The following is a 26,759-nucleotide window of genomic DNA, read 5'->3' on the forward strand; positions in this document are numbered from 1 at the left end:
TCACACAGTAAACTTCTCCTCTGAGCCATCGACCTGCTGCAACTAAACAGTTGAGGATGGAAATTCCTTTGGAATTTCAGTCACACACCTGAACTTGGATGAGGATGAGGAGTTAATAACGAGGGAGGAAGGCAGGTACAGATAGTCTGTCTGAATCGATCACTCTGTTGCTGAGGAACCACCATGACTGGTTTAGGCAGAGCGAGCTGGATCATTCAGAGACAATGTCTCATTGTCATCACATTATGTCACCTCCAAAGTTAGGCCTGCAGGCATTTTTCAAAAAATTATTCACAGAATGTGAGTGTCGCTGTCTGGGCCAGCACTTATTGCCCATACCTAGTTGCCCTTGAGAAGGTGGTGATGAGCTGCTTTCTTGAATCGCTGCAGTCCATGTGGTGTAGGTACACCCACAGTGCTGTTAGGGAGGGAGTTCCAGGATTTTGACCCAGTGACAGTGAAGAAACAGCAATATGACTCCAAATCAGAATGGTGAGTGACTTGGAGGAGAACTTCCAGGTGGTGGTGTTCCCAGTATCTGCTGCTCTTGTCCTTCTAAATGGAAGTGGTCATGGGTTTGGAAGGTGCTGCCTAAGGAGCCTCGATGAGTTCCTGCAGTGCATCTTGTAGATGGCTCACACTGCTGCTACTGTGTGTCAATGGTGGAGGGAGTGAATGTTTGTGGATGGGGTGCCAATCAAGATGGTTGCTTTGTCCTGGATGGTGTTCAGTTTCTTGAGTGCAGTTGGGAGTTGCACTCACCCAGCCAACAGCAGTGGTTAGCACTACTGCTTCACAGCTCCAGGGTCCCGGGTTCGATTCCCGGCTCGGGTCACTGTCTGTGTGGAGTTTGCACATTCTCCTCGTGTCTGCGTGGGTTTCCTCCGGGTGCTCCGGTTTCCTCCCACAGTCCAAAGATGTGCGGGTTAGGTAGATTGGCCAGGTTAAAAAAAATAAATTGCCCCTTAGAGTCCTGGGATGCATAGGTTGGAGGGATTAGTGGGTAAAATATGTGGGGGTAGGGCCTGGGTGGGATTGTGGTCGGTGCAGACTCGATGGGCCGAATGGCCTCCTTCTGCACTGTAGGGTTTCTATGGTTTCTATGATTTCTATGAGGAGAGTAAGACCATAAGACCATAAGACATAGGAGCAGAATTAGGTCACTCAGTCCACCGAGTCTGCTCCGCCATTCAATCATGGCTGATAGTTTTCTCATCCTCATTCTCCTGCCTTTTCCCCATAATCCCGATCCCCTTATCAATCAAGAACCTATCTATCTCTGTCGTAAAGCCACTCAATGACCTGGCCTCCGCGGCCTTCTGTGGCAAAGAGTTCCACAGATTCACCACTCTCTGGCCGAAGAAATTCCTCCTCATCTGTTTTAAAGGATCATCCCTTTCGCCTGAAGTTGTGCCCTCTGGTTCTAGTTTTTCCTACTAGTGGAAACATCCTCTCCACGTCCACTCTATCCAGGCCTCGCAGTATCCTGCAAGTTTCAATAAGATCCCCCCCCTCATCCTGCTAAACTCCAACAAGTACAGACCCAGAGTCCTCAACCGTTCCTCATACGACAAGCTCTTCATTCCAGGGATCATTCTTGTGAACCTCCTCTGGACTCTTTCCAAGGCCAACACATCCTTCCTTAGATATGGGGCCCAAAACTGCTCACAATACTCCAACTGTATTCCATCACTCTCCTGACTTGTGGCTTGCAGATTGTGTTATTGGTTGGAGGCTTCATTCCCCAGAGATGTGGTGGCCAATAGGATTGGCTGCTTAAATAAAAGCAAATTACTGTAGATGCTGGAATCTGAAACCAAAAGAGAAAATGCTGGAAAATCTCAGCAGGTCTGGCAGCTTCTGTAAGGAGAGAAAAGAGCTGGCATTTTGAGTTCAGATGACCCTTTGTCAAAGCTGGATTGGCTGCTTCCTGTGGCTCCAACAATTCAACTAAAGGGATTTCCAACCTACTTAGAGATTGCCATATTCACCCCTCTGATTTATTTATTTTCACTTTTGCTTTAAAAGGCCATCTCTGCTGAGGCGGCCTTGCAGTCTTCAGCCGACCTCAGCCACATGCAGCTCTCACTGTGGGGCTGTAAAACTAGAGATTGACCAGCCCTCTGATTGGAAGGGCACCATGGAGAATCCGCCTGCCATCCTTACTAGGCAGCCAATTAAGAGTCGCGCTCCAGGATAATCGCTGATCTGATCCCAATGCTGAAAGGTTCCAGATCTGGACACCCATTTCTCCCTTCCCTGGGGTCTCCGTAACAATATCCTGTCCGGTGAGACAACGTCAGACGTTAAATAGCAGCTTTTATCCAAGGTGGGTGTGGCGACTCCTGCCGAGAGCTGACAAAACAATCAACTTTTGCTGTTGCAATTTGTCCTTTTTCCTCTTTTTTCCGTTACACGGAATTAGCATTTTGAAAGAAAAAGCTGGCAAGGCAGGTGGAAAAAACATCTTATAATGTTTCTCATTTCAAAACAAAATTATACGCTGTAAGTTTGTTGAGCTATTAATCTACTTGTCAACCTCGTATGAATTTCATAAATGAAAATTTAGCAAGTCATTGGTCACTGTGCATACAAGCAGATTTATGAATCTAAAAACAATCAGTCCATGTGTTTGTGAAATAAATTGTTAAACTGGAACGAAGCAATATGCAAAGATCTCCAGACATCACTGACTCCGTATTTTGTTATTTATCCATTCATAGGATGTGAGACCAGCATTTATTGCCTGTCCCGAGTTGCCCTTGAGAAGGTGGTGGCTGTTTCCTCAGAAGGAACTCTTCAAAATGCAGCTAATGAAAATACAACAAAACCTACTCTAACTTATAAATCAAAGAAAGAGTCTAATAAAGAAACATCATTACTCCAAACTTGGTGCCTCGCCCTGGGCCAATCCAAGCTCCCCACAATTCTACACAGTTCTTTACTTGTAGTGAATCAGCTGGTCAGCTGACTATTACATCACTCTGTAATTGGTTCCATGGTTACTGGGTCAGCTGACCCTTACATCTTGTTCCCATTGGTCACATTACATCCAAAACAAAGTTGTCACTGGTTACATTTTAACAATGGTGAGCTGTCTTCTTGAACTGCTGCAGTCCATGTGGTGTAGGTACAGCCACAATGCTGTTAGGGAGGGACTTCCAGGATTTTGACCCAGTAACAGTGAGGGAACAGCGATATGTTTCCGAGTCAGGATGGTGAGTGACTTACACGGGAACCTCCAGGTGTTCCCAGAGTTGAAATGTTTAATACTAGGGGGCATGCACTTAAAGTGAGAGGGGGAAAGTTCAAAGGAGATGTGAGAACAAGTTTTTTACACAGAGAGTGGTAGGTGCCTGGCATGTGCTGCCAGGGGTGGTGGTGGAGGCAGATATGATCGGGGTGTTTAAGGGGCTTTTAGATAAGCACATGATTATGCAAGGAATAGAGGATATGGACCAAGGGGAGGCAGACGGGATTAATATAATTTGGCATCATGTTCGGCACAACATCATGGGTCGAAGAGCCTGTTCCTGTGCTGTACTTCTCTATGTTCTATGGTGGTGTTCCCAGGTATCTGCTGCTCTTGTTCTTCTAGGTGGTAGAGGTAATGGATTTTGAAGGTGTTATATTGAACGAGCCTTTGTGAGTTGCTGCAGTGCATCTTATACCTGATACACATGCCTGTTACTGTTCGTCAGTGGTGAAAGGAGTGAAGGTTTGTGGGAGGGGTAACATTCAAGCGGGGCTGCTTTGACCTGGATGGAGCTTCTTGAGTGTTTTTGGAGCTGTACCCATCCAGGCAAGTCGGGAGATTTCCAGCACACTTCTGACTTGTGCCTTGTAGATGGTGGACAGGCTTTAGGGAGTCAGGAGATTAGTAACGCACTGCAGGATTCCTAGCCTTTGATCTGCTTTTGTAGCCACAGTATTTATATGGCTAGTCCAGTTCAGTTTTTGGTCAATGGTAACCCCCAAGATATTGATGTTTCTTTTGTCTTTCATGGGATGTGATCGTCTCTGGCTAGGCCAACATTTTATAGCCATCCCTAGTGGCCACTTGAGAAGGTGGTGGTGAGCTACCTTCTTGAACCGCTGGAGTCCATGTTGTGTAGGTAAATCTACAGTGCTGTTAGGAAGAGAGTTCCAGGATTTTGACCCAGAGATAGTGAAGGAATGGCAATACAGTTCCAAGTCAGGATGTTGTCTTTTTTGGCGGGGATTTTGCAGGTGGTGGTGTTCCCTTGCATTTATAGTGGGAGCGTTAGTGATGTTCATGCCATGAAACGTCAATGGGAGATGGTAAGATTTTGGAGAATGTTACTTGCTACCTATCAGCCCAAGTGTGGATACTGTTCAGGTTTTACTGCATATGGACTCAGACTTCTTCAGTATCTGAGGAGTCACAACTGGTGCTGTACATAGTGTCATCAGCGAATATCCCCACTTGTGATCTTATAATGAAAGGAAAGGCTATGATGAAACAGCTAAAGATAGTTGGGCCTCGGAGAATACTCTGAGGAACTCAAAGGGTTTGAGGAAATGAAGCTGTCTCTTTGAATTGTGATCATTCATTTTCCAAAAGAGGAGAGAGGTGTCAGGAAAATTAGAGTTTTAAGATTTTGTCTTTTGTAATTTCACTGTCATATTCTCATATAGTGCAAATCCAGCTTCTGGGGGTGTGACTTGTTTAATTGGATCAGAGCAACGATATTCTCGTTGTATTATCACCAGATTATTAATCCAGAAACTCAGCTAATATTCTGGGGACCCAGGTTCGAATCCCACCACAGCAGATAGTGGAATTTGAATTCAATAAAGAATATCTGGAATTAAGGATCTAATGTTGACTATGAAACCATTGTCAATTGTTAGAAAAGTCCATCTGGTTCACTAATGTCCTTTAAGGAAGGAAATCTGCCGTCCTTACCTGGTCTGGCCGACATGTGACTCCAGAGCCACAGCAATGTGGTTGACTTTCAACTGTCCTTTGAAATGGGCCAACTAAGGGCAATAATGCTGGCTGGCCAGCGATGCCCATGCCCCATAAATGAATAAAAGAAAGACAGAAAGACTGCAAATACCAAACGTCAATAAGAAAGGTCAGTTGGTTTGATATGCTGATGAACAGAGGAACCCAGGAGAGCTCGAATAAAAATTTGCATACACAAAAAAAAGTGGTTTGAAGTTGGCTGTTGTATTCCAAAGAAGTACAAATGCAAATTGGAAGTTAGTAAATAAAGAAAGAAAGATAAGGTAAGTGCACTTTTAAAATATCGTAGCCACATATTTTTAAAAAATGGGTCGATAAAGTCTGAAATAATGGAACTTCTAAAAGATTGTAGGAAACAGAAGACAAAATCAAAGGGGAAAAACAGATTTAAGAAAATGTGGAAGACTGTGTGGATGGTAACTGGTGAGATCTCAGAGGAGACAGTATGTGGATGAGGCCAGACCTGAAAAACCAGTTTGCTGTCACGCTCGGAGTACACCTTACAAGCAGCAAAGCGTTGTGTGGTGAAGTTACTGGAATTTTATTGATTAGAAAATCTATAAGGACTGTTGCCATTTAAGGGGTTTTAGCTTTGAGTGATTTAAGTCAAGATCTGTTTGGAAAGGTTTAAAAGTACCATTAGCAGCGTTAAAGTGTCCTTGTGCTTTCAATGTCATTTAAAAAAACTCTTTGTTTTACTAATGTGTAACTTTTATTTAAAATAATCACAATTGGTCCGAGAAGTTACTTCTTCGTTTCTGTAAACCTCCTCATAATACAAAATTGCAAATCCCTTTGGGATTTGCGGAGATCATCATTTACATCTTCCATGTCATAACACAATCTACAATGGTTTCTTCGTCACCATTAATAAGACTAGTTTTCAATCCCAGATTTATTAATTAAATTTAAATTCCTCCAGCTGCTGTGGGAAGATTTGAACCTGTGTCCGCAGAGTATTAGGCTGGGCCTGTGGATTACTGGTCCAATGACCTTACCACTACACCTCCAATTCCCCCTGAAACATTAATAATTGACCATAACATTAGCTGGCATGTAGAATATCCAAGAGTGATTGCAGCAAAAGTTTCAGTTGGGCATTATACCTCAACAGCTTTTCCTGCAAAGGACTGGTCCTGCAACATGAGATGACAGCTGTCAGAACTTTGGAGCCTTGACCTGTCACATGATGCTGTTGGGAAAACGTTCTTTCCATCTTCTCCTGTATCTATCTCCAAATTCTCAAGATGCTATAGACATAATGCAGTTTGCCCAGCATAGTATACCGCTGTTCTGGGGAGAATGGCTTGGAACTCGAAACAGGTGAACTCACAAGCATTTACACTTGACGGCAGTGAAGAAAGGGGCCAGGACCAGTGGCATGTCCACCACCTATCCATATATTCTTGGCTTTGAATCTTCCTGTGTCATATTAAATTGAGCAATGCTCGTGGGGAGCAGTATGTCTCTCTGGATGCAGACACCTTTATTAGTGTCTTGTTGCTTTTCACTGAGTATGACTGATTTACTGGCAGGAATTTTCCGACCGTTCAAACCAGCAGGATTTTCCCATTCCGCTGCAGAGCACAGAGATTTAACTTGTCGCCAAAATCTCCATCTTCAATTGGGAACGTGGCATGAGCGGGAGATAAGATCGCGCCTACTGTTTTGATTTATTTTAGTTAAATTTGAAGAAATATTTAAAATTGGGACCAGTGGAAAATGCACTCAGTCACTTTGCAGTTAAACAAGAGAGCATTTCCACAGTTCAGCTGGATGAAAGAAATGATTAATACTCATATACTCAGGCTGTGATCTTCCCACAGTTACAATTTATTTAATGTGTTATTGTACCAGGCCATCAAAAGACCACAAGCTGCAATGACTAGTGTGAGTTATAAGGAGAAGCCGGATAGACTGGGACTTTTTTCTCTGGAGTGTAAGAGGCTGAGGGGTGAACTTATAGAGGTCTATAAAATAAGGAGGGGCATAGATCAGCTAGATAGTCAATATCTTTTCCCAAAGGTAGGGGAGTCTAAAACTAGAGGGCATAGGTTTAAGGTGAGAGGGGAGAGATACAAAAGGGTCCAGAGGGGCAATTTATTTCATGATGTGGAGATGCCGGCGTTGGACTGGGGTAAACACAGTAAGAAGTTTAACAACACCAGGTTAAAGTCCAACAGATTTATTTGGTAGCAAAAGCCACACGAGCTTTCGGAGCCTTAAGCCCCTTTTTCAGGTGAGTGGGAATTCTGTTCACAAACAGGACATATGAAGACACAAACTCAATTTACAGAATAATGGTTGGAATGCGAATACTTACAGCTAATCAAGTCTTTAAGATACAAACAATGTGAGTGGAGAGAGCATTAGCACAGGTTAAAGAGATGTGTATTGTCTCCAGACAGGACAGCCAGTGAGACTCTGGAGGTCCAGGCAAGCTGTGGGGATTACAGATAGTGTGACATGAACCCAATATCCTGGTTGAGGCCATCCTCATGTGTGCGGAACTTGGCTATCAGTTTCTGCTCAGCTACTCTGCGCCGTCATGTGTCGTGAAGGCCGCCCTGGAGAACGCTTACCCCAATATCAGAGGCCGAATGCCCGTGACCGCTGACGTGCTCCCCAACAGGAAGAGAACAGTCTTGCCTGGTGATTGTCGAGTGGTGTTCGTTCATCCATTGTCGCAGCGTCTGCATGGTTTTCTCAATGTACCATGCCTCGGGACATCCTTTCCTGCAGCGTATCAGGTAGACAACGTTGGCCGAGTTGCAAGAGTATGTACCGTGTACCTGGTAGATGGTGTTCTCACGTGAGATTATGGCATCTGTGTCGAGGTCTTGCAGAGGTTGCTGTGGCAGGGTTGTGTGGTGTCGTGGTCACTGTTCTCCTGAAAGCTGGGTAGTTTGCTGCGGACAATGGTCTGTTTGAGGTTGTGCGGTTGTTTGAAGGCAAGAAGTGGGGGTGTGGGGATGGCCTTGGCGAGATGTTCATCTTCATCAATGACATGTTGAAGGCTCCGGAGGAGATGCCGTAGCTTCTCCGCTCCGGGGAAGTACTGGACGACGAAGGGTACTCTGTCCACCGTGTCCCGTGTTTGTCTTCTGAGGAGGTCGGTGTGGTTTTTCGCTGTGGCGCGTCGGAACTATCGATCGATGAGTCGAGCGCCATATCCTGTTCTTATGAGGGCATCTTCCAGCGTCTGGAGGTGTCTGTTGCGATCCTCCTCATCTGAGCAGATCCTGTGTATACGGAGGGCTTGTCCGTAGGGGATGGCTTCTTTAACGTGTTTAGGGTGGAAGCTGGAGAAGTGGAGCATCGTGCGGTACAGTGAGGTGCTGAGGTGACCGTCCTTAATGGAGATGCGTGTATCCAAGAATGCAACCGATTCCGGAGAGTAGTCCATGGTGAGTCTGATGGTGGGATGGAACTTGTTGATGTCGTCATATAGTTGTTTCAGTGATTGTTCACCATGAGTCCAAAGGAAGAAAATGTCATCGATGTATCTAGTGTATAGCATCGGTTGAAGGTCCTGTGCGGTGAAGAAGTCTTGTTCGAACCTGTGCATGAAGATGTTGGCATATTGAGGTGCGAATTTGGTCCCCATGGCTGTTCCGTGTGAATGGATAAAGAACTGGTTGTTGAAGGTTGACGGTAGCACAGTGGTTAGCACTGCTGCTTCACAGCTCCAGGGTCCTGGGTTCGATTCCCGGCTCGGGTCACTGTCTGTGTGGAGTTTGCACATTCTCCTCGTGTCTGCGTGGGTTTTCTCCGGGTGCTCCGGTTTCCTCCCACAGTCCAAAGATGTGCGGGTTAGGTTGATTGGCCCGGTTAAAAATTGCCCCTTAGAGTCCTGAGATGCGTAGGTTAGAGGGATTAGCAGGTAAATATGTGGGGTAGGGCCTGGGAGAGATTGTGGTCGGTGCAGACTCGATGGGCCGAATGGCCTCCTTCTGCACTGTAGGTTTTCTATGATCTATGATCTATATTGTGGTCCAGGATGAAGCAGATGAGTTGTAAAATTGCATCTGGAAACTAGCAGTTGTCGGCGCTGAGCACTAAGGCCGTTGCAGCAATGCCATCATCGTGGGGGATGCTGGTGTAGAGTGCCGAGACATCCATTGTGACGAGGAGCGCTTCTGGTTCAACTGCTCCATGTGTGCCGAGTTTCTGTAGGAAGTCCATCGTGTCGCGACAAAAGCTGGGGGTTCTTTGTCCAATGGGTTTCAGGATGCCCTCGACATAGCCGGAGAGGTTCTCGCACAGGGTCCCATTGCCCGATACAGTGGGACAGCCGAGTGTGTTTGTCTTGTGTATCTTTGGGAGGCAGTAGAGATCTCCAATGCGGGGAGTACTTGGGATGAAAGCACGGAGGGTGCTCTGAAGGTCCGGATCAAAGGTCTTGATCAGAGTGTTGAGTTGACGGGTGTGTTCCTTGGTTGGATCTGCGGGTAACTGTCTGTAGTGTTCCTCGTTGTTTAGTTGTCTGAACACTTCTTTGCAGTAATCCGTTCTGTTCAGTATGACGATGGCCCCTCCTTTGTCTGCTGGTTTGATGACAATGTTGCGGTGTGTCTTGAGAGCGTGGATGGCGTTACGTTGTGCTTGGGTGATGTTCGGGGCTGTCTTGTGAGTACGGCTGATGAATTTGGTGTTGACGCACCTCCTGATGGCTTGGGCATACATGTCAAGTCGAGGGCAGCGGCCTTCCGGAGGAGTCCAATTCGACTCTTTCCTCTTCGGATGCACTGCGGATCTCTCTGTTGGCTGTTCCGGTTCATTTGTTGTCTCATTGTGTCTGCTGTTGGCCTCTTGGGGTTTGTGGAGGAACTCCCGCAGCCTCATTCGCCTGATGAATTCACCTGTGTCCGCTGCGAGACTGATGGGGTCTATTTTGGTGGTGGGGCAAAAATTAAGCCCTCGGCTGAGAACTTCGATTTCGTCTGGTTGAAGTGTGTAGTCGGACAAGTTGACAATGGACTTCCCTGCAGTGGTACTGTTTTCTCCTGTGGTACCGGGGGAGGCTTGGTTGCTGCTGGTGGTGATGCCGAGTTTCTCAAGTTTCCTGTTCTTGGTGTGCACGTAGATGGTGTAGTTCCTTTGTCTCGTCTGCTTGGCAGATTTTCGCAGCTGGTCTGCATCCTGAACGCAAGTTGAGAATATGGACTCTATCTTGGTTTCCAGGCTGCGGCGTTTGCTGTAGAGCTGGTGTATGAGGTGTTTGAGGAGGGTGAGAGAAGTGCGACGGCAAAGTCTCTCAGCCTAGTCTGTGTTATAAGTTGACCTGAGTGGGTTCCTGATCTGTAGTCCTTTCGGTATCTTGTCTGCTCACCTGAAGAAGGGGCTTAAGGCTCCGAAAGCTTGTGTGGCTTTTGCTACCAAATAAACCTGTTGGACTTTAACCTGGTGTTGTTAAACTTCTTACCAATTTATTTCACACAGAGGGTGGTGAGTATCTGGAACAAGCTGCCAGAGGTAGTCGTAGAGGCGGGTACAATTTTGTCTTTTAAAAAGCGTTTAGAGAGTTACATGGGTAAGATGGGTATAGAGGGATATGGGCCAAATGCGGGCAATTGGGACTAGCTTAGTGGTTAAAAAAAAGGACAGCATGGACAAGTTGGGCTGAAGAGCCTGTTTTCATGTTGTAAACCTCTATGACTGAGGCAACAAGCTCCCTCTTTACCATCCTTACAGCTCTGTTTTGTTCTTCAGTTGTGTGAATAGTTTGTTCTGATTAATAGTCTGATTGACAATTTTGTTTAATTGTATTGTTGGACATTCTTTGTATTAACTGAACATCAAGGAGTGAATGATGTAACTCAAGAGGAGAGCATTTGTTTTCTTGTTGCACTGAAGTTAACAAAAAACAATTAGAGCTTTTATCACATCTGTTTCCTCAAAGGCACAAGCCTTTGACGTGGCTCAAGAAACAGGCACAAACCTATCAATTTCTACCCCAAATACTGCAGAAAAATGTCAAAGCCCCCTTAATTTCTTTGTGATTAGAGAGGCCACATTATTTATGTAATTTATAGAACTAAACCAAAATGCTCTGTTGGTTTTAATCTTGCTTTATTATTTTAGCTTGATAAATTTGGTTTATATAGGGTTAATGCAACATTTCTAGTGTTACCATCAAGGACTTGTAGGTGAGGAATATCACACTTATCTGAAGACTAAAGCTGTCTCTAATTGAAGAGTTGCACTGGTTGTTGCAATCAGTGTGACAGCCATCCATTCCCCACACCAAACAACCAATGACATTGATAAATTGGAGCTGTTTAGCAGTAACTTTGGGTAGTTCAGTGTTTGGGTCCGTGCCTATTTGGAACTGAATTAAGATTGTCCAAACTCATTTCACATAAGGCTGTCAATGAAACTTGCATCTTACTGGTCTGGCTCGATTAGAAGCCTAGTTCCTAATAGCTGGTGGAGCCTTTTGATTCTAATTTAAGTGCATCTTTCTGTTGGTTGTTAATGGTATTTGGAGAGACAATCTACAGCGCTGTAACAAATTATGTTCATTAAATTAATGGGATCTCACAAGTGCATTTAAATACATACAACAAACGACTTGCTTTGTACTTCTTCGTGCACACTGCAGAATTATCTGATTAAAAATAATAATCCAATAATTCAAGTTTCAACAAATGCAAGTTTCAACTCAAATGGAAATTAATTACCTTTTAATTGTTAAGACGAAGCATTAACTTTCACTGTTTTCATCATGACTTAATTCATTAATCTCCATTTGTACATCAAAGGATTAACCGTGTTGTTTAATGGGAGTGGACAGAAATGACATGTGTTTCAAACCTTGTCTCAGTCCCACTTTGTCTCTTTCTCTCTCTATCCATAATTGTAAGATCAGATATTCACACAGCATTCGCCTGATGTTGCTGGTACAATAAAAAAATCAGAGTGAGACCACCCAGTGGATGTGCTACACCGAAAGTTATTGTAATGGATGACCAGGATCAATTCAGTGCTGGCAGCAACAAACTAACTGCATTTTATAGTTCTCAGGGAAAAGAAAATCGAGGTGATGGCATCAAATGTGATGATGCAGAATAACTGAGCTTGTAGATTCCTTCATCATTTTTATGTTTCTGTTTGGTGGATTGGAATTTAACAAATTCCCTTTGCATTTATATATTTACATATAAATATATGAATTAGGAACAGGAGTAGGCCATTCAGCCCCTCGGGCCTGCCCCACAATTTGATAAGATCATGGCTGATTTGATTGTGGCCTTGACTCCACTTTCCTGCCAACCCCGGCACAGTTTGATTAATGGATGATCGAAATTGGATTTCCATTGAGTCTGATTGAATTGCTGGGTCAGAGATTGGTTTAAGGAGCATTTGAGGAGAAACACAATGCTGATTTTTCACCTTCAATTATGGAGGAGAATGGGCGAGGATACATCGACTGCCTTTTGTACAACAGGTGCCATGGGATGATTTACCACGCGAATGATGCTATATGAATGAAAGTTGTTGTTGTTGAGTGAGACGAGTGAGTGGCTGCTGCCAGTTGCTTCCCACTGCAGGAAACCATGAGTAGATTGCAGCTTTTCAGAGGCTGATCGATCAAGTTGTTGCCCACCCCTTCCTGCTGTGTTTAGCATCAGCCCCCAGCCATTGTGAAGCTGGGATTGCATTTTCAACATTGAGTGAATTCTAACCCCTGACCAGCTTCTGCATGTAGATACGAGAGAGAGCAGAGTGTAACGTTACAGTCATAGCTAGGGTGTAGAGAAAGATCAACTTAATGCAAGGTCGGTCCATTCAAAAGTCTGATGGCAGTAGGGAAGAAGCTACATTCTGCACTCTCATTCCCTTCTCTATGAACGGTATGCTTTGTCCGTATGGCACGCAGGAAACAATACTTTTCACTGTATGTTAATACATGTGACAATAATAAATCAAATCAAATAAAGTGAGTTCAAATCTATATCTGTGGATTTGTTACATTTAGATGGAGGTGGAATGAGTTCCTGAGTGTGACCAACATGTCTACATGCAGAAGCTGGAGGGGGGATCGAGGGGACTTTCAGTGACTGTCTTCTCCAGGGGCATGTGTGATTGCCTTATGGACCAGAGAGGGATGTCCCAAGGTTCATTTCTGAGTCAGTCTGAGGGTTTCCGCTGTTTAGTGTGTTTCTCATGCTGCCGCTTGCCTGTTGTGTGATAATGGAGTGTGTGGATTAGACAGCAATGAGAATGATGGGTTGTGGTGTTGCCAGTTCTGAGAGGTAGATTTAAAGGTGTGAGAGTGATGAATTCTAGGCATGAAAGCTTCAGCCTAACTGCCTCATGTATTCCTGGCTCCTTATGCATTCTCGGGAGGTGGAAACACACCAGCGCTGTTTTAGTGGCAAGCAGATAGTTAAGTGAGGGCATAATGTGAGCAGAATCTGGCCTGTGTCTCGGTCTTTCTGTTGTGTCCGTAGTCTGACCAATAGGAGGAGGCAATTTCACAGCTGAAGGCTGCGTTACGAATGGTTGAGATTTAATTGATTCGAGGAAGACTTCACATTGCAGGTGGAATTTGTGGAGACAGATGTCTCTGATTTCCACAGTCTCCTGTTGACACAGCCACTCCCTAGGTTTTGCTGCTGCTCCGGGCACTTTGGCCTCAGGAGGACCTCGCTGCTCATACATTGGAGGCCTCCAGCCTCCCTTGCAGAGGAGGAACATTCTGAACTCTGTCCCCTGGAAACCCCCGACGATGGCAAATGGGGAGGTGGCCCGTTAATTTGCCATTTGCCATTTGATGAATTGTGGGTATGCGCGGGGTTAGGCATTGCAAATGTCCTCTGAATAGAGGTGGGCCACGGCGTGCCAGTACGCCAGCTCACCATCTTCTCTCCTCTATTTTTGTAAATGTATGTTTGTTGCTGCACCAGAGAAGTGAAACCTAAAATTGCCTATCTTCCAATTCTTTAGGCTTTTCAGAGAAGACCCTCCCCTCTCCGATTGATGTCACTGATGTACGTTTTGAAGATGGTCTCTGCTGCAAGCTGCCCCAAATTCGGCAAGATTAACTAGCTGAGATATTTTTATAATTGAGGAGTTCCCCTCACGCCGTCTCCAGAATTGTAAGTAATTTAATTTCCTATCCCCCTGGTGGTCTGTGTAAAGAAAGGGCATATTGAAGCAATGTTTAATTGAAAAGTTAGTCATTATTTCACGTGTATTTCTTGTTGGGATATTGTGATATTCACACAGAAAAAAGTGAGTTCCTGACATTTTGGCTCAAGGGAATTACTTTGGGGGAAAAAAAGTAATTTTTAAAAAGTGTTTAATGCAGCTATTGTCAAGGTCAGTCGGGTTCTGTGCTGAACCTCATTTAAGATCCATTCAAAAAGCAGCTATGTTCACACAGTGCCTCTCCATGTTACAGCCATCAGATTACTTCTACCAGGTGCATAGACCACTCTGTGGACCGAACACTTAACCATAATCAGTCAATGACTTCTTGGCGAATGGTAATACCATCTAATAGACTCCAGAGTCATAAATCAAAACAGGAATCTCATATTGCCTCAGTCTTTGTGCACCTTATTCGCAACCCAAGAACCGTCTTATAGCCGGGAATAATCTGGGGACCTTTCATAAAAGGGCACAAATGAAATATAAAAATCAATTATCCTTACAAGGTTCTGGACACGACATCAATTTCAAACCTAAATAAATCACAAAGATGTTAAAAGCTTTTTGAAAGCAGAAATTCCAGGCGTCTGTGAGGAAAATGCAGATCCAGGAGATGATCAGATGACACTTCCCTGGAAATTACTTTGAAGAATTTTAAGGATAGATAGAGTGTATCTTTGAACTTGACGACTGTTTTTTTAAATTCTGGGGCTATTTTCAGCCCAGTTCTCCAGATGAGGGACCTGCAGGATTGGGTGAAATGATAACCCACCAAAAGGTGGGAGATAGAGACTCACCTGCCCCTCAGGACATTGACAGTGTGGGTGCAATGGGGCAGAATGTTACAGCCCCGTGGAGGAGGATTTGCAGCATTGGAGGCCCAGGAAATTCTACAAGGGACTTTCCTGTGGCCCAGCCACCCGACCCTAACCTCGCAAGGTGCTGGGCGAGGTCCAGGGTGGACTGGCTGGCAGCTCACGGAAGTGGGATTTCTTCCTCGAATGGCAGAGAGTGGATGAGCTGGGGTGCCGGGGGGAGGGGGTTGTGAATGACCTGCGGTTTGGGGGGGGGGGGGGGAGAGGATGCGGGCAGCAATCAGGAGCAGGGTGCGTTCCCCGCTCATTTTTTTTCAATGGGGGAGGTGGGGAACCACTCGTTAAATTTTACTACATTGTTTGTATCCGGTCTGATTTTACCCTCCAATAAAACCAACAGATCATGGTGCACTGTAGTGAAATCCGCACCGGACATTGAGCTTCCTACGTTAAAGTTAGGGCGGGATTCCCCGGCCTCCCCGCAGCATATTCCTTGTAGCGGGAAGCAGCGCACCATTGGCCGGTGGCGGGATCTTCTGGTCCCGCTGTTGTCAATGGGATTTCCCATTGAACACTCCCCAAACCACCAGGAAACCCACGGCAGGGGCGCACCGTGAGTGAGGACAGAAAATCCCATGAACTGTCGGAAAGTCCCAGCCTATTGTCCCAGTGACTTTGGTGAATAAATCTCCAGTTATTCAATTATTCCAAATCATAGAAATATACAGTCACAACTCAATATAGTGATATCAGAATGCTCCTGGAGAACACAGCTTGGTTTTGTTCTGCTGAAAGTCTGGAATTATTAAGGTGTTTCTTCCTATTGTCTGAGAAATGTTTTCTCTTGATATATTATTCAACAATCTGCAGTTTTCCTGAACAATAAAGTGCCCAATTTTGGACAACCCTTCTCTCTCCAACTTAATGTTCTTAACTCTTAAAAATCTGTCTACCTGTGTTTGAAATCTCTATCCTTTCCCTGACTTGCTCTATCTTGATGTGGAGATGCCGGCATTGGACTGGGGTAAACACAGTAAGAGTTTTAACAACACCAGGTTAACGTCCAACAGGTTTATTTGGTAATGGCATTTGCTACCAAATAAACCTGTTAGACTTTAACCTGGTGTTGTTAAAACTGTTACTGTGCTCGATCTTTCCAGTGTTTTTTTGTTTTATTTGATAATACGCATAAAGGTTAACAGAAAATGGCTGTCTGTGAGAAAAATACCAACTGGTATGTTACTTTGACAAAGTAAGATTTTGGGAAAGTTTAGCTGTAGAGTTGGGGACATTAAGGTGGACAGCAGAGATTGTCAGGGGCATCATGCCTTGTCTGATATCCAGGTCCACATCAATTCATTGAGATTTAAAGAGTTCAAAGAGCTCATCAAGATTCTGAAGTTCAGTGACGATGTTACATGTTTAATTCCATTTCCTTTAGTGTAAACTTTCTATAAGGAGCCATACGTTCAGGGACTTGCACCACTGCACAATCAGAGTCCCTGCTGGAGGCAAAGAACTCCCTGATGTATTGTAATTATAATACCAAACTGAACCGAGTGAAGGAGAAAGAAATGAAGAGGAAATTATGCCAATGTTTAATGGAATTCCATCCTGTCCAAGTTAATTATCAAATATTACAACTAACCAGCATCCTGGAGCATAATGACAGCAAAACCAAAGGCATCCTTTCTGCCTCCAATCGCAGCTACAAACTCCTGACTATATCAAGCTCCCAGGGTGCCCCTCAAGCTGAACAAGAATGTAGAATGTCACCGTACTATTTAATCCACACTGAGTTTACTCCTCTCTACTTTGCTACAAATACGTCTATCAGCTCTAATGCTGTCCTGGCTAATCAGCCCACTTCTGCCTCCCATAGATCATAACTTATTCAAAATGCCGTGCATTGTGACCTCCCGCTCACAGCAGTATTACTGGTATTTGCTACCAAATAAACCTGTTGGACTTTAACCTGGTGTTGTGAGACTTCTTACTGTGCTCTCCAATCTTCACAGTCTCTCTGTGCCAAAGTGACCTGACTTCAGGGTTCCCATTCTCAATCTGAAATCCACCCATTGCCTTGCCACATTCTCCCGCTTTATCTGCAGTCCAACCTGCCCACATCAACCCTCAGTAGCTGCAGCACTGGAGATGCAAAGCTGGAAAGTAACTTACTTCACATTTGATGTTTCCGGTCCCTCAAGCCTGCTTCACCCTTCAATAAGATCATGGCTGATCTCCTACCTCAACTCCACCTTCCTGCCCAGTCCCTATATCCCTGTCTCCTGCTTAGAGCATGTCCACAATTTAGACTCTCAGAGACAGCAGAATATTCCACTTGAAGAGGGCTAGGGTTCCATACCTGATCCACAATGCATTCATACCTTCTTTCTCAACACATCGCCATAGACATCTTTGGCTTTTCAGCTGAAAAGTTATGTATTAGATTTAAATATTCTGCTAAACAAATAAAGGTGAGCAATAAAACCCGGAGATTTATCCCCATTATCCAGTGGCAGCTCCAACTGAAGTAGAAGAAAGAAGCAATTAAAAGAAAGCAGTGGGAAAAAACGGTGCTTAACCAAGGTTCAATCCATAATCAATTAAGATGGATATTCCAAATGCTAATAGAATTTTTTGTGATGCAGTTAATGGACTTTCTATTCACTATAGCTTTGTAATTCTTCCTCACATATATTTTAATTTAATTGTAGTTCACTATCAGAGCAACACTTTATCACTTGCAACAGGAAAATGGTTATTTTAGGTCTTTGTTTAACAAGCATTAGATAGTGAATGCGTGGTATTGTAGGTCAGAGATAATGGTTTGAATTTCTGCTGCATTCTGCCAATTGCCAACTGAAATGTTTACGCAGCATCGTAAAGAGCGGAATTTTACGACCTCTTTATGCCCGTTTTGCGGTGGGAAAATTTTGTAAAATTGGGTGTAAAGTGGCTAGCACGAATGTCGTTGGTTTACGCGCCTGTCGCGATTTTGCGACACCTGGATTTCCGATGCAGTCAGCCTCTCACTGGAAATGAGCGAGTGGCTGATTAATTTATGTAAATTTGTTTCAATGTTGATTTCAATGTGTTTAGTGAGCCCGGCACTCAATCGTCCAGGCTTGCTTGCCTTTACGGCCTCGCCAGGAGAGGTTCTCTCCAGCAAGGAAAACACCTGCTCCCCATGAACGGAGAACAGTCGTGTTGGCATCGGCAGTGGAACTGGAGGCTGTTGAGGGTCCCAGGGGAAACCGAGGGCAAGTTGGGGTGCCCCTTGGACAGTGCCACCCTGGCACCTGGACTGTGCCCACTGGGCACCTGGGATATGCCCAATGGGCAGTGCCTGGGGGTGGGGCCTATGGGGGCGGGCCAATGGGGGAGGAAATGGGGGAGAGGGACCCACTGCCACTCTGTATGCAATCGGTGAGGGAGGGAGGGGGTCTGTGATGGGTCTGGGCGGTGGGAATGGTGGGGAGGACGGAGGGGGCAGTGATGACATGGAGGTGAAGAGAACTGAAGAGCAAAAGCTACGCAGGCAGAGAGTGAATCTCCATCATGTGACTGCACTGGCATAGGTTTTGCTCAGGGGGACCCAATCACTTTGTTTCACTGCTGACAAATTAATTAAACACCCCAAATGTATTGTATCTTGGACCTCCCGCTGTGCAGCCACCTCCACAGCACATGCTGGGATCTTGACACATTCAAAAATTCAAAAGCGGACAGCAGTACTGAAAAGATGTTGAGATCTGTGCTGTTCCATTCAGACTGTCCCCAGACAGAAAGAAAGTGCGAGGGGTGGCAGTGAACCTGCATCTGGAAACCCAGTGTTACCCGAGACAGCTTCCAGTATCAGAGATGATCACAGTGTGCTCCAAGGCCGACACACAGGAGATCAGAGAACTGAGGGGGAGGACTTCTCTTGATGCTGCATCTTCATCAACATCATGACTGCTAGGAGGTGGGTATGGAGCAGCTAAAATCCCCAAACTCACTCTTTGTTCTGTGGATGATGGCCGGGCAGGTTCGTGTCTGCATTCATTGCTGACAGACCAAAGAAAACATTTTGGAACCTACAGCAAAGCCAGGCATTAAGATATAATTTACAACGGCATTCTAGTGGGTGAAGGTTGACAGTAGTGAAGGTGCAGGAGGAGTGGTCAGAGATTGGTACAGTGCCTTTGTCCTGCTTCAAAGATCAGGCATCCATTTGGGCAGCAACAATGGGATTTAAACAGCTATACTTCCTCAAGGGGGTGTGTGTTATGTTCCTCCGAGAGACTGTGATACTGTTAACACTAAAGAAAAATTCAAACATCTTGTGAAAAACTAAAATAAGTTACACGCAATTCTATGGTTTAAAACCTATGAACACTACTGTCAAAGAAACAAATAAAACAAACACAGCTAAATATCCACTTTCCTGGGTAAATACAAATACCTTGCATTAGAAAACAGTTTAAAACACAATCACATATCCTTTAGGTTAAAATTCTCAACTGAACCCCCCCTCCCCTTTTTTCTTATAATTTCTCCTTATTAAAATTTTTGAGATCTCTTTACTTATTTTGACCAAACCTAAGTGCCACAGCTCTCTGGAATTCACTTTGTTTCTCTACAGTGTTCCAGCTATGCTCTGAGGCATGAAATTTTATTGACATCCTTCAGTTAACATTTGGCTCAGTGACCGTCCAAATCTGCCTTGCAGCCTGACAACTATAGACTTCTCTGCTCCAGTGTGGCTTCCTCTGCACTCTCGGTTAGTGCCAGAAATACTCCTGATTTCTGATTGGTCTTTTGCTTCTGGCTTACAGCTGTTTCTCAGCTCTTATCTCCCTGCTGAGCTCAGGGATTACACGCACTAACTTGAGAGCTTCCAGCTCTAATTCAAAGAACTTCTGGAAAAATCCCATACACAACTGCTCAATATTCCAAGCTAAGCTCTGCCCTGAATTCCTCATTATTTGTGACAAGGGGGTTTTGTTGCAGTTGTTGCCACCAGGTGAGGAGGAGTAAGATAGCTAATTTCTTCTCCCACTCCTTGTTTGATTGTGGCAGAGGCTTTTAAAAGGATATGCTTGTGAATTGAGTAAGTGGTTTAGCTGTTTACGTGCTATGATTGCAATAGGCACAAAGAGGCAGGTTTCCTTGAGATTTTGAAAAGGAGAATTTATTGTACTTAACCAGATCAAAGAAAAATAATAAAAACACCCTGACTTCCAAACACACTCAGAGTTCACACACACACACAAATATATTGGAGTGGGCGGATGGGTTAAGCAATTTAAATTCTAGTAAAGTTAGATAACATATCACTCTTTCAGGTTGGTGATTCGGCCGACTTTAGGCTGAAAGCAGTGAGTTCAAAATCAAGATGGTTTAATGGTGTAGATGAACAATTTATCTTTGAATAAAAAGCTTGTAGTACATGGAGAGACGGCCAGTTCTATGTAAGGGTCATATAGACTCGAAACGTTAACTGTGTTTCTCTCTCCACTGATGCTGCTGGATCTGCTGTTTGTCCAGCACTTCCTGTTTTTATTTCAGATTTCCAGCATCCACAGAGTTTTGCTTTGTATTCAAACCAGCAAACTGACCCTCCCCCTCCCCCCACCCCGATGACCAGCCCCAATCGCTGGCATCCCTCCCTCTGTCACTTAGCCCAAGTGCAGAGTGGCAATGGGACACCCACCCTCACCGATTGCCCTTCAGAGGCCCCGTCCACATTAGGCCCCACCCCATTAGGCCTCATCTCCCTTGGCACTGCCTTGGTCCTTCCAGGACATTGGCATTTTTCACCTTAAGAACATAGAACATTACAGCGCAGTACAGGCCCTTCGGCCCTCGATGTTGCGCCGACCAGTGGAACCAATCTAAAGCCCCTCTAACCTACACTATTCCAATATCATCCATATGTTTATCCAATGACCATTTGAATGCTCTTAATGTTGACGAGTCCACTACTGCTGCAGGCAGGGCATTCCACGCTCTTACTACTCTCTAAGTAAAGAACCTACCTCTAACATCTGTCCTATATCTCTCACCCCTCAATTTAAAGCTATGTCCCCTCGTGCTAGCCATCACCATCCGAGGAAAAAGGCTTTCACTATCCACCCTATCTAATCCTCTGATCATCTTGTGTGCCTCTATTAAGTCACCCCTTAACCTTCTCTCCAACGAAAACAACCTTTCCTCATATGATTTTCCCACCATACCAGGCAACATCCTGGTAAATCTCCTCTGCACCCTTTCCGACACTTCCACATCTTTCCTATAATACAGCGACCAGAACTGTACGCAATACTCCAAATGCGACCGCACCAGAGTTTTGTACAGCTGTAACATGACCTCCTGGCTCCGAAACTCAATCCCTCTACCAATAAAAGCTAACACACCGTACGCCTTCTTAACAACCCTATCAACCTGGGTGCCAACTTTCAGGGATCTATGCACATGGACACCCAGATCCCTCTGTTCATCCACACTACCAAGTATCTTATCATTAGCCCAGTACTCTGTATTCCTGTTACTCCTTCCAAAGTGAATCACCTCACACTATTCCGCACCTTGGGCAGTGCCGGGGGCCTAGGCTGTCACTGCCAGGGTGCCCATGCCCAGGGGGCACTCCCGGCCCCCGACTCTCACCTCGATGGCCTCCACTTCAGTCCTATGTGGTCAGGCTGCCAGCTCTCCACAAGTGGGGAGCTATAGGAAACCACGCTGGAGTGACCACTCCTGGTGGGGAGGGGGAAGGAGCAAGTGGGCCCAGAGATTTCAGTCCCGGACCCACTAATAATATTTAAATAGCATTTAAATGAGCATTTGCATGAATTATTAAGCTTTGTGCTGATTTCTGGCACGGAGCTCACAGCGCCAGATATCCAGCTGCCGGAGATGTGTGGAGGCCGTGGCGCCCAGTGGGGAGCCTGTGGAATGTCCTCTGCTCGAGTCTCCTGGCCCGCTGCGCTGCAAAAGTGATACAGCGGGTTAGGAAAATCACCCCCTGATCTTTGGTATAAATACAGAAAGGACATGTTGTGCTCCTGTCAGAGGACTTTGTGATTCAGTTTGGGAATGGAGAGGGGGGAGGCTAAAAATCAAGTTCACGGTCTCCTGAACAGTCATCCTCTCCACTTCTTGTGACACAAGTGAGAGCTGGACTGGAGTCATACATAAAGAAAATCAATTGCTTCCACCTTTGCTGCCTCCGCAAGCTCCTCAACAATAGAGATCCTCGGGAGAAGCAGCACGGTCAGTATCTTCACAATGTTACTGCTCTGATAGGCTGGACATTCCACCAGAATGCCTGACAACCGATTCCCCGAGTGAATCTTTTACTGTGAACTGCAGAACAGCATGTTCCCGCGGCGGCCAGAGGAATCGCTTCAAGGATTCCCTGAAAGCCTCCCTCAGGGACTTTAAAATCGAGACCATACCATGGGAGACCCTTGCCCAGTATTGCGCAGCCTGGAGGAGCGCAACTCCCAAAGGCCCATCAGCAAATGAGGAGCGATGGATAGTGCCAGTCCAAAACAGGTGCACGCCATCTTTAAAGCATGAGAACAATGTTCCCCCAGCAACCCAGCAGCCTCCTTGTCCTGCTCTCACTGCACTAGAATGTTTCCTGCTAAGATAGGACACAGTAAGAAGTCTTACAACACCAGGTTAAAGTCCAACAGGTTTATTTGGTAGCAAAAGCTCGTTGCTTTTGCTACCAAATAAACCTGTTGGACTTTAACCTGGTGTTGTTAGACTTCTTACTGTGTTTACCCCAGTCCAATGCCGGCATCTCCACATCAAGATAGGACACATCAGCCGCCATCACGCCCACACAGCCCAACACCTGGATGACAAATGAAGGTGGTTTTCTTCAATACTGAAGGACGAATGATGACGAGTATGGTTGACATTATGTTGGAATATTGGTCCCAGAGGTGAATGGCCATTGTTTCAAATCATGATACCACAAATCATTCTGATAAATTGTTCCTGTTCAAAGGATTCCCGATCTCTGGTATAAATACTGAAGTGACAGGATTCCATTCTGTGCTGTTCCTCAGTGACACATTCCAGAAACGCATCATTAAGATTACACATGTACCTTGCAGTTGTCCCTCACCATCATCTTTTGTGAGCCCTCCACTGAATTTAATTTGTCAGCCTGCTTGTCTGGTATTCCATATTGGTTGAACAGATATTTCCAAAACTTCCAGGATAGTCAGTGCATTGTTTTCAGCCTTGCTGCAATCTCCGTTCCCTCGCCACTGACTCCATTCCATCACTGGCAGCTGTTTGAAGATGAACCAGAGCATTCCCAATCTTCATGTCCTATTTGACCTGAAGTTGAACTTGTGCTGAGCTAGACCTCTACAAAGACCTCATATTTCCACTTCATGGCATCACCCATCTCCAATCTTGCCTCAGGATTTCTGCTGCTGGATGGATGCAGTTTCTTTTTTAACCTCCAGATTTACCCATTCCAATATTCTCCTAGCCACCTCCAATATTACACCATCTCTAAACTTGCACTCATTCAGAATGCTGCTGCCTGTATTTGATCTCTCCACAAGCCCCACTCACCCATCAAGCCAGTTCTCAGAGGCAGGGAATGCCTGAAATTTAAAATGTTTATCCTTATTTTCACAATCTTTCATGTCCCACTCCCACACCTCCACCGTGTCTCTAAATTCCGCCACAGCTAGAAAACACCACGATTTTTGAACTTCTCTGTTTTTGGCCTCTTGTACCTTTGGCTGTCCCAGTCCAAAGCTCCATAACTCACTTCCCAATCCCCTCTATCTCCATTTCTTGCTTTAAGATGCTCTTTAAAACCTACTTCTTTGAGCAGGTTTATGGTTGTCTATCTTCATGGGCCAGAGGAAAACAGAGTGATGTCATGTCATCATTAATGCCCAAACCAGCAACAACTTTCGGCATTGCAAAGATATCCTGTGAATCATCCCAAACTGTTGGACAATTTGCACCTCTCCATCGTAAACTCTCCAAAATCACCAACATATCTAACCTCTCCTGGAGTTTTGTAACGTTTTTGCTTTGTGTACATTATTGTCCATTAAACCCATCACAGAAAGTTCATTCTAGTAATTAGCAGCAAACTTGCCCGACTAATGATGTGATCATTGCAGTTCAAACTCATTGATCCAGAAAGAAAACAATCTCAAAGTGTGAAGTCACATTCTTTTCAGCTGTGAAATGTTTCACGAGATTTTAAAAATATCAACATTTTTTTTCTTGCTTTTCCTTATCTGTTTATTCTCTCTTTTAATTCAATCTTTTTTTTCCTCTCTTTATTTCTCTGTATTTGATGTGAACTCGCTTACTGTAATTCACCTTCCTCAATCTGCCCTCTGCGTATTTCTCAACATTTTAATCTCACTCATTAACAAGATAAGCTGTCTCTTGCTCACTTGGGTCCCAGACATCCCATTCCTCTCCTGCTAGCAGCAAACAATTACAGTAAATTTGTGGCAAAAAAGGATGAAAAACCTCAATGTGCATAAACATGTCTAACCAACGAGCATGACCTGAGTGCAGCTCCAGCAAAATCTGGACCTCAGGGTCAAATTTAGTCTTATAACAGTTGTTGCTGTGAAGTGTCTTGGGATGCTTGTTTTATTAACTACACTACACACAAGAAAGTTGGTGCTGTTACTGTCACTGCTTACTGAGCCCACTTAGTTTGACTGAATAACTGTAAAATCAATTGGGAATAATAATGGATTAAATGTGATTTGGTGCTGCAGAATGGGCACTTTCTGTTTAACTGCCAGCATGTACTGAAGGAAGCGTTGATCCCTGTACTGTGGTGCATTTAATGGCCATATTTTTATTGAGTGTAGAGGCAAAATGTAATTTAGCATAATCAAAACATAAATTTTGATCCAGGAAACCAGAACTGCCTGATGACTGCAAAGATAATGCTGATGCAAAATTTCAGTTCCCACAGTGAGGCAGAGAGCTAGATGACCAGCATTGAAATAAACATGGCTTGTTGCTCAGCCCTGAGATGATGTTACAAACAGGAGGGGGAGTTAATTTCAACAGCACTAATACCTCCTTTCAATGCCGGTCTGTAAACAGAAAGGTGTTTTTGATTTCTTTATACCGAGTGGCATCTTTCCCAACCCTTCAGTTTTTGGTGCGATCCAACTTTCTATTCTTCAGCCCACAGTAAACACCAGATAGGATGAGTACAAAGGGTTGGTTTATTTGCACATACTCAGAACACAGGAGAAGGATCGCAACATTACCTTCTTTGCATTCAAACAGTAACTGGGAGAGGGAAATAAAGATTACCGTGCAGAGACCACAGAGAAAAGAAATATTGTTTCAGATGTATTCAGGAATCAAGAATCAAAGTCCAATGAACTATTTCCTCATGGATGTCGGTGGGTTGAAAATCAATGCTGGATTTTTAACTTTTCCAATGGTATTGACTTCACGTGATGAGATAGACACACCGAGATGGATCAGTCCTGTAGGCGATGGTACAGAATTTCCAGCATGCAGATGGGGCCAAGTGTTCGACCTGGGGGGTTGTGAGGCTGCCAGTTAGTTGGTAAACAACAGACTGAGACGTTGCAGTTCGACAAGGCAATATTACTGGTTACACAAACTGGAAGCCCATGTCACGTGACTCCCACCTTCCTCACTGTCTTTAACAAAGGATGTGTTTCCATTGTCTGGGTCTTCAAGATTGCTAAGTGTCTTACCAATTAAAATTGAAAGGAAGACTGCAGACTCCTTTGTCTGAGCAGACGAGGAGACACCTGTTGGACAGCCTTTGTTACAAAAATGCAGATAGCCTTTGTGTAGCTCCCTTTGAATTTGGTCTGGGCAGCTTACAGAGGTAATTAGTGTACGGGTTCTTCAGGGATAGCGAGGTGTGAGTTTGCTCAGTGATGCAGGCTAGCTTCTTTTGTTCTGAGTTACAGACAGGCATAGATTCAGCCATTTAAGGTCTTTGTCCAGTTTGAAATTTTTAATCGTGACAATAATGAGCATATCTCTATGTATTTTATTCAAAAAATTATACTGAATGAGGTCTTCGCCCCTCACAATGAGGAATATCTAGAGGGAGTCAGAATTACTGAGTGGTATGAAACTGAGTTAAGGAAAAAATTACCAACTAACCTCTGAAGACAAATTCACTTGAATGTTTGTAAAACCTTAAATGCCTCAGAATAAAACAAACATGTTTGCAGCTGTTTCCCAATCATTCAATTCTCTTTAAGATCCTTGAGAAAAAAATAGTCCATTATATTACACTCCTCGGACTGAAAGAAGCCATTGATTGAATGTAAAAATACAGAGAGAAGGAAGTTTCCATTTTCTTCTTCCCTAAGAAAACGGATGAGAGCAAATTTATTGTTAGTACTGCTGATTGCAATGATTCACAGCGCTTTCATAAACCAGCTGAAGTTGAAGGTAGCACAAAATAAAGGCCCAAACTCAAGGTTGATGGGATTTTGTTCTCTGCAATGGAATAGGAGAGTACACTTTATTTTATGAAAAGAAAAATCTCGAGTCAGGGATTTGACCGTAACTATGTTATGGAATCTAAAGACCATAAGACCATAAGACATAGGAGCGGAAGTAAGGCCATTCGGCCCATCGAGTCCACTCCACCATTCAATCATGGTTGATTTCAACTCCATTTACCCGCTCTCTCCCCATAGCCCTTAATTCCTCGAGAAATCAAGAATTTATCAATTTCTGTCTTGAAGACGCTCAACGTCTCGGCCTCCACAGCCCTCTGTGGCAAT

General features: G+C 44.5%; 1 protein-coding gene across 3 annotated transcripts in view; it reads left to right on the forward strand.

Annotated features, from left to right (window-relative positions):
- Positions 1-26,759, forward strand: part of LOC144480545 (cadherin-18) — a 680,005-nt gene that overhangs the window by 221,577 nt on the left and 431,669 nt on the right. For all 3 annotated transcript variants that reach the window (XM_078200126.1, XM_078200134.1, XM_078200141.1), the window contains one exon: positions 13,946-14,097. The gene's annotated coding sequence lies outside the window, so the exon portion shown is untranslated. The remainder of the gene's footprint in view (positions 1-13,945; positions 14,098-26,759) is intronic.

The sequence above is a fragment of the Mustelus asterias genome, chromosome 2 (genome assembly GCF_964213995.1).
Source record: "Mustelus asterias chromosome 2, sMusAst1.hap1.1, whole genome shotgun sequence".
Classification (NCBI taxonomy): Eukaryota; Metazoa; Chordata; class Chondrichthyes; order Carcharhiniformes; family Triakidae; genus Mustelus; species Mustelus asterias.